Source organism: Oncorhynchus gorbuscha, linkage group LG09 (assembly GCF_021184085.1).
Source record: "Oncorhynchus gorbuscha isolate QuinsamMale2020 ecotype Even-year linkage group LG09, OgorEven_v1.0, whole genome shotgun sequence".
NCBI classification, from domain to species: Eukaryota; Metazoa; Chordata; class Actinopteri; order Salmoniformes; family Salmonidae; genus Oncorhynchus; species Oncorhynchus gorbuscha.
In genome coordinates, this window is record NC_060181.1 from 12857712 (window position 1) to 12865211 (window position 7500).

The window sequence follows — 7500 nt, forward strand, 5'->3', positions numbered from 1 at the left end:
ACCTACCCACCTCATACTACACTATGACTGGTCAGCCACTACAAACCTACCCACCTCATACTACACTATCACTGGTCAGCCACTACAAACCTACCCACCTCATACTACACTATGACTGGTCAACCACTACAAACCTACCCACCTCAAGCTACACTATGACTGGTCAACCACTACAAACCTACCCACCTCAAGCTACACTATGACTGGTCAACCACTACAAACCTACCCACCTCAAGCTACACTATGACTGGTCAACCACTACAAACCTACCCACCTCATACTACACTATGACTGGTCAGCCACTACAAACCTACCCACCTCAAGCTACACTATGACTGGTCAACCAACCGCCACAAACCTACCCACCTCAAGCTACACTATGACTGGTCAACCAACCGCCACAAACCTACCCACCTCATACTACACTATGACTGGTCAGCCACTACAAACCTACCCACCTCATACTACACTATGACTGGTCAGCCACTACAAACCTACCCACCTCATACTACACTATCACTGGTCAAACACTACAAACCTACCCACCTCATACTACACTATGACTGGTCAACCACTACAAACCTACCCACCTCAAGCTACACTATGACTGGTCAACCACTACAAACCTACCCACCTCATACTACACTATGACTGGTCAGCCACTACAAACCTACCCACCTCAAGCTACACTATGACTGGTCAACCACTACAAACCTACCCACCTCATACTACACTATGACTGGTCAGCCACTACAAACCTACCCACCTCATACTACACTATCACTGGTCAGTCACTACAAACCTACCCACCTCATACTACACTATCACTGGTCAACCATTACAAACCTACCCACCTCATACTACACTATCACTGGTCAGTCACTACAAACCTACCCACCTCATACTACACTATCACTGGTCAGTCACTACAAACCTACCCACCTCATACTACACTATCACTGGTCAACCATTACAAACCTACCCACCTCATACTACACTATCACTGGTCAGTCACTACAAACCTACCCACCTCAAGCTACACTATCACTGGTCAGTCACTACAAACCTACCCACCTCATACTACACTATCACTGGTCAACCACTACAAACCTACCCACCTCATACTACACTATCACTGGTCAACCACTACAAACCTACCCACCTCATACTACACTATCACTGGTCAGTCACTACAAACCTACCCACCTCATACTACACTATAACTACCAAGAAGACAAGGTACATAAAGAAACAATGTGGTTCCGTGGCCTGCAGAGTACAGGTTTAAATGGGCAAGGTTATATACACAGGTTATATACACAGGTTATATACACAGGTTATATACATAGGTTATATACACAGGTTATATACACAGGTTATATACACAGGTTATATACACAGGTTATATACATAGGTTATATACACAGGTTATATACACAGGTAATATACACAGGTTATATACACAGGTTATATACACAGGTTATATACACAGGTGATATACACAGGTTATATACACAGGTAATATACACAGGTTATATACACAGGTTATATACACAGGTTATATACACAGGTTATATACACAGATGATATACACAGGTTATATACATAGATGATATACACAGGTTATATACATAGATTATATACATAGGTTATATACACAGGTTATATACACAGGTTATATACACAGGTTATATACACAGGTTATATACACAGGTTATATACAGAAGAACTGTAGCAAAATAACCTAGTATAAATGTCAACTCCATAGCAGCAGCAACCCACAATACAGAGTCCAGAGAACTGTATCCACGGAACAATGCCTCTGTATGTGCAACAACATAACAGAACATATTTGCATACATAAACAACACACGGGCCTATCAGGTATTGAGATGAAACGATCAAATCAAATCAAATTGGATTTGTCACATACACGTGTTAAGCAGATGTTACTGCGAGTGTAGCCAAACGCTTGTGCTTCTAGTTCCCGACAGTGCAGCAGTATCTAAAACAAGTCACATCTAACAAGTAATATCGGTCAATTTCACAACAAATAAGATCATCAAGATTGTGGTTATAATTTTGATCCAACCAATCTTTTCAATCTTTTTTTGATTGGATACAGAGGTGCAACAAATACCTCACCTCTTGACATGTTACTGCATTACAAAACGGCCTTCAGACATGTTTTTTTTAACATGCATTGTTATGCTCATAAGCAAGCTGGTGTATGCTGAAGTACGACAAAGTGTATTCTTGTTTTACTGCAAGCTTGCATGTTGTTGAAAAAATAATTTCGCAGTATCAAGTGTCCCCTTCAATGGATTGCAAAATTACTGTTACATTTTACAGCATAGCGGGTTTTTTTCCCGGCAACATTGAAACACTCTTTGATCAACCACCATCGTTTCTAGATACTGGATCAAATGTAACCATGTAATAACAGTGTAGTGATTGTGGCATGTAGCAGTCTGCAAACTATCCTCTAGGGAAGACAGGTCTTACTATGCAAATCTTACTATGCATTGTGCAATTCCTGAGTGTAAGCAGAGTATAAATACCTCGGCTATCACAACCCGGGATCCCTACAGTCCTGTTATATAACCACCAAAGCTAGGATGAGTGACATCACGCCACGGGTAGTCGAGCAATCACTAGACACATTCAGGAGACCCAATGTCCTTTACAAACCAGCCAGCGTCAATGAAAAGGGCTTGTAGCCTAACCGAGTAGATAACATTTTCTCCCCCAAATTAAGGGCATGTCATGTACTATGTATCTGTATAATGACGCCGGTTACATTAGGTGGACTAGGGTTAGTTGGTTTGCCCTGTTTTTGAAGAATAAAAAACACTTCCGCGATGGAATTAGAAACTAAAATGTGTCGCATGAGTGGACATACGGCCACGTAGGCTACTCGCGTACCACAACCATTTTAAAAGTGGACGGTTGAAGGCTATACTATAAATATGTATTTGACTATTCTTTATGCAATGTTTCTGGGTGGGGTGGCGCAGTTAGCTTGCCTGTCCTACACACTAACCCGCCTGTGAAACACTCCTTGCTCGTTTTCAAGTCCGCGAAACCACCGCTCACATGTGTCAAACTTAATAGTTCGTTTGCATTTTTGTTCGAAATGACAAGTGCATGACTGTAAACCACAAACAACCGTCTATGCTCCGGGCACAAAAAAATAGGTCAGAGTGCGAAGTAAACATTTTCAAAGGCTTTGGAAATAAACGAACGCTCTCTTTGCGCGTACGCCTTCCTTCCAGTTCCAGCCATTTTCTCTACCTCTACCGCTTATCAAAGAAAAAAGTGACACAACAAAAATGACAGACTGAGAGTATAGACAGAGCCAGGACTTACTGTACGGTGTAATGGTCTGGTAAGAGCGGTGTCTCCTTGCCAGGGCTTCCTGTTCCTGCGCTGACGGTGGAATCGTCTCCCTCCACTCCTAATGATGTCTGCAGCGCGGAGCTAATAGCTCCACCGCTCTATGCCGCCACCTTCAGAGAGAGAGAGAGGGAGGGCGAGGGGGGAGGCAGAGAGAGGGAGGGCGAGAGGGGGGAAGCAGAGAGAGGGAGGGAGGCAGAGAGAGGTTGAGAGAGAGGGGGAGAGAGAGAGTCAGGGAGGCAGAGAGGGAGGGTGAGAGGGGGGAAGCAGAGAGAGGGTGAGAGAGAGGGGGAGAGAGAGAGGGTGAGAGGGAGGGAGGCAGAGAGAGGGTGAGAGGGAGGGAGGGAGGGAGGCAGAGAGAGGGTGAGAGGGAGGGAGGCAGAGAGAGGGGAGAGAGAGGGAGGGAGAGTGAGTAGTGAGGAGTGTGGTATGGTATGTGCGTGCGTGCGTGCGTGCGTGCGTGCGTGCGTGCGTGCGTGTGTGCGTGCGTGTGTGTGTGTGTGTGTGTGTGTGTGTGTGTGTGTGTGTGTGTGTGTGTGTGTGTGTGTGTGTGTGTGTGTGTGTGTGTGTGTGTGTGTGTGTGTAATACAAATATGGAGCAGTTGGCAGGCTTGGTCTTAGTGGTAACTCAGGGTTTGTACTCTGCTCTGTAGAGAATTTAGTAGAAGGAAACAAACAACTGACAGGAAATAAATGAAGTCCACAAAGAGTGAATCACTAGACTAAACCTTCAACATGTCGATGGGATTTAGTCTTTCCGTATTTAGCTCATATACTATTAGAATTGATGGCATTATTGCCTTGCCATGTAGGCCTATAGTCTGCCTTGTGCTTGAAGGCAACAGGTTCTTTAAGCTCCCTCACACCAACTCGACAGAACAGAAAACTACGCTGGTGCTTAAATGTAGTGTGGAGATGGCAATCTGAAAGCCTAGAAGAATGACTGGCTGGCCAAGGCCAAGTGGGTACTTCTGGTCTGATGCCAAGTCACTTTGAGTATAAACATGTACACGTGAAACATTTCAATTAGTATTCATTTGTTCCCCTGTCATGACATGTATAAAGGTTAAATGATCAATTCATTGATTTTACTGTATAGTAGTTGAAATGATGTGCGTCCCACATCCACCCACACACCCCATCCTGATTGTCCTTGCAGGGTAAATACCATTTCCCCAATGTCTTTTCTCTTGTGAGGGACTCGACCAAATAGCACCCATCTTTGGCCTGAGGCATTTACAATCCCATGAATAGCTGCGATTACACCACAATAATGTTTATAACCCTCTGTTATAACAGTGACAGCACAATAATGTTTATAACAGTGACAGCAGAATAATGGTTATAACCATCTGTTATAACAGTGACAGCAGAATAATGGTTATAACCATCTGTTGACTGTCCCACTGGATGTCATAAGGTGAATGCACCAATTTGTAAGTCGCTCTGGATAAGAGCGTCTGCTAAATGACTTAAATGTAAATGTAAATGTTATAACAGTGACAGCAGAATAATGGTTATAACCCTCTGTTATAACAGTGACAGCAGAATAATGGTTATAACCCTCTGTTATAACAGTGACAGCAGAATAATGTTTATAACCCTCTGTTATAACAGTAACAGCAGAATAATGTTTATAACAGTGACAGCAGAATAATGGTTATAACCCTCTGTTATAACAGTGACAGCAGAATAATGATTATAACCCTCTGTTATAACAGTGACAGCAGAATAATGGTTATAACAGTGACAGCAGAATAATGGTTATAACAGTGACAGCAGAATCATGGTTATAACAGTGACAGCAGAATAATGTTTATAACCCTCTGTTATAACAGTGACAGCACAATAATGTTTATAACCCTCTGTTATAACAGTAACAGCAGAATAATGTTTATAACAGTGACAGCAGAATAATGGTTATAACCCTCTGTTATAACAGTGACAGCAGAATAATGGTTATAACCCTCTGTTATAACAGTGACAGCAGAATAATGGTTATAACCCTCTGTTATAACAGTGACAGCAGAATAATGGTTATAACAGTGACAGCAGAATAATGGTTATAACCCTCTGTTGTAACAGTGACAGAAAGACGCCTATTATTGCTCATTGACAGAGTACATGATTGTATCCGCAAACACTTCCATTTGAATTTGTAAAATAATCCTATAAATAAAGTATTCAATGCTCTAGTATTTTATTCTCAGAACCTTCATACACACGGTAGCAGAAAGAACGCAGTGAAACTTGATTCCTAGCATGAAAGAGAGCCACTGCAAGAGGACAGAGAGTAACGAGAGAATGAAAGAGAGAGAGAGTGAGAGAGTGTGAGAGAGAGAGAGAGAGAGAGAGAGAGAGAGAGAGAGAGAGAGAGAGAGAGAGAGAGAGAGCGAGAGCAAGAGAGAGAGAGAGAGAAAGAGAGAGGACGAGAGAAAGAAAGAGAGAGAGACATACAGTATTTTTTTTTAAATATTTCCTGTGGTTCCTTGGAATAGGCCACATTCCCTCTCTCAGTAGTTGGTGAGGATGCTGTACTGAGAGACAGTACTGTAAATGTGCATATTGCAGCTAAAGTAGTTTGGAAATGTTTTGACATTTTGTTCTAAATAAACCCTGACAAGTTGAGTTCTGTCTTTACCTGTCCCATAGGGCTGTCTGTCTGTACCTGTCCCATAGGGCTGTCTGTCTGTACCTGTCCCATAGGGATGTCTGTCAGTACCTGTCCCATAGGGCTGTCTGTCTGTACCTGTCCCATAGGGCTGTCTGTCAGAATACAGAGCTCACCCCCTCTTCATGTTGCCCTCTCTGTGACTTCTCAAACACACTCACCTGATCTACTAGTCCCTACACCCCCTGCTGGGGAATGGTGGAAGTGTTTCAACTTCAGAGATTAAAGTGGCAGGATGTGCTGTACAGCTGCTCATGACTTTGTAATCATGGGCGCAACATTCACTGGGAACGGAGGGGGGGGGGGGGGGGGGGACGCATTACAGTTTTATCATTGTAATGTGATACAAAACTAGTCAACGGTGTGCATTAGGACCATGCGGATGCCTCAGATAGGGCAGGTGGGCTGTTTGGAGTGTTTATGTTACCCCCACTTCTAAAACCAAAGTTGCGCCCCTGATTGTAATACAGTAGCTATAACAACACTGAACAAGGTATACACACATGCATATGGTCTACTATCTGAGGTAAAAAAAACATCTATACATTATATAATATAATCCAATATACTTTTAACAAACTGCGGTGTGGTCAGCTCAGTTAACTTAAACTACTGGGCCATTGGTGGAGCATTATCTCAATTGTAAAGTGAAATTACGTCCTTTCTGGCCCAGCCCAGAGCTTAAAGGTTGGCCTTTTGGCAGCTGATTTGAAAGACAAAAACTCTGCCGTCTCTATGGCCTTTCTGACACATCCACCATGCTTCTGCAGTCACTGACAACTAGGGGAAATTAAGGGCCAGATTGCAGGAGGAGAGTTCCTAATCTCAGCATTGAGAGCGTCCAATTTAATCAACGTGTTCTGTGTAGACAGATTAGCGCTAACATGGGGACTCCTAATGTGATTGTTGAGAGTTTAATTAGTGGGTCTAAAATCTGTCGGATCACAGTCAGCAAGACATCGTACCCCCTTTCTCTATCTCTCTCCCTCCAAAAGAGAAAGAGAGAGATTGAGAGAAAGAGAGAGATTGAGACAAAACAAGAGAGAGAGAAACAAAGCAAGAGAGAAAGGAGAAAGACAGTGAGAGATTGAAAGAGAGAGAGAGACAGTAAGAGGGAGAGAAAGAGAGACAGTAAGAGGGAGAGAGAGAGAGACAAAACAAGAGAGAGTGAGAGACAGTAAGAGAGAGAGAGTAAGAGAGAGAGAGAGAGACACAATAAGAGAGAGAGACAGTAAGAGGGAGAGAGAGCGAGAGAGAGAGAGAGAGACACAATAAGAGAGAGAGACAGTAAGAGGGAGAGAGAGCGAGAGACACAATAAGAGAGAGAGACAGTAAGAGGGAGAGAGAGCGAGAGAGAGAGAGAGACACAATAAGAGAGAGAGACAGTAAGAGGGAGAGAGAGCGAGCGAGAGAGAGAGAGAGACACAATAAGA

At 43.2% G+C, this 7500-nt stretch overlaps 1 protein-coding gene across 1 annotated transcript in view; it reads right to left on the reverse strand.

Moving 5' to 3' along the window:
* Positions 1-3526, reverse strand: part of LOC124043178 (ataxin-1-like) — a 206055-nt gene extending 202529 nt beyond the window's left edge. Inside the window, exon 1 of the mRNA XM_046361455.1 lies at positions 3370-3526. The gene's annotated coding sequence lies outside the window, so the exon portion shown is untranslated. The remainder of the gene's footprint in view (positions 1-3369) is intronic.
* Positions 3527-7500: the final 3974 nt, after the last annotated feature.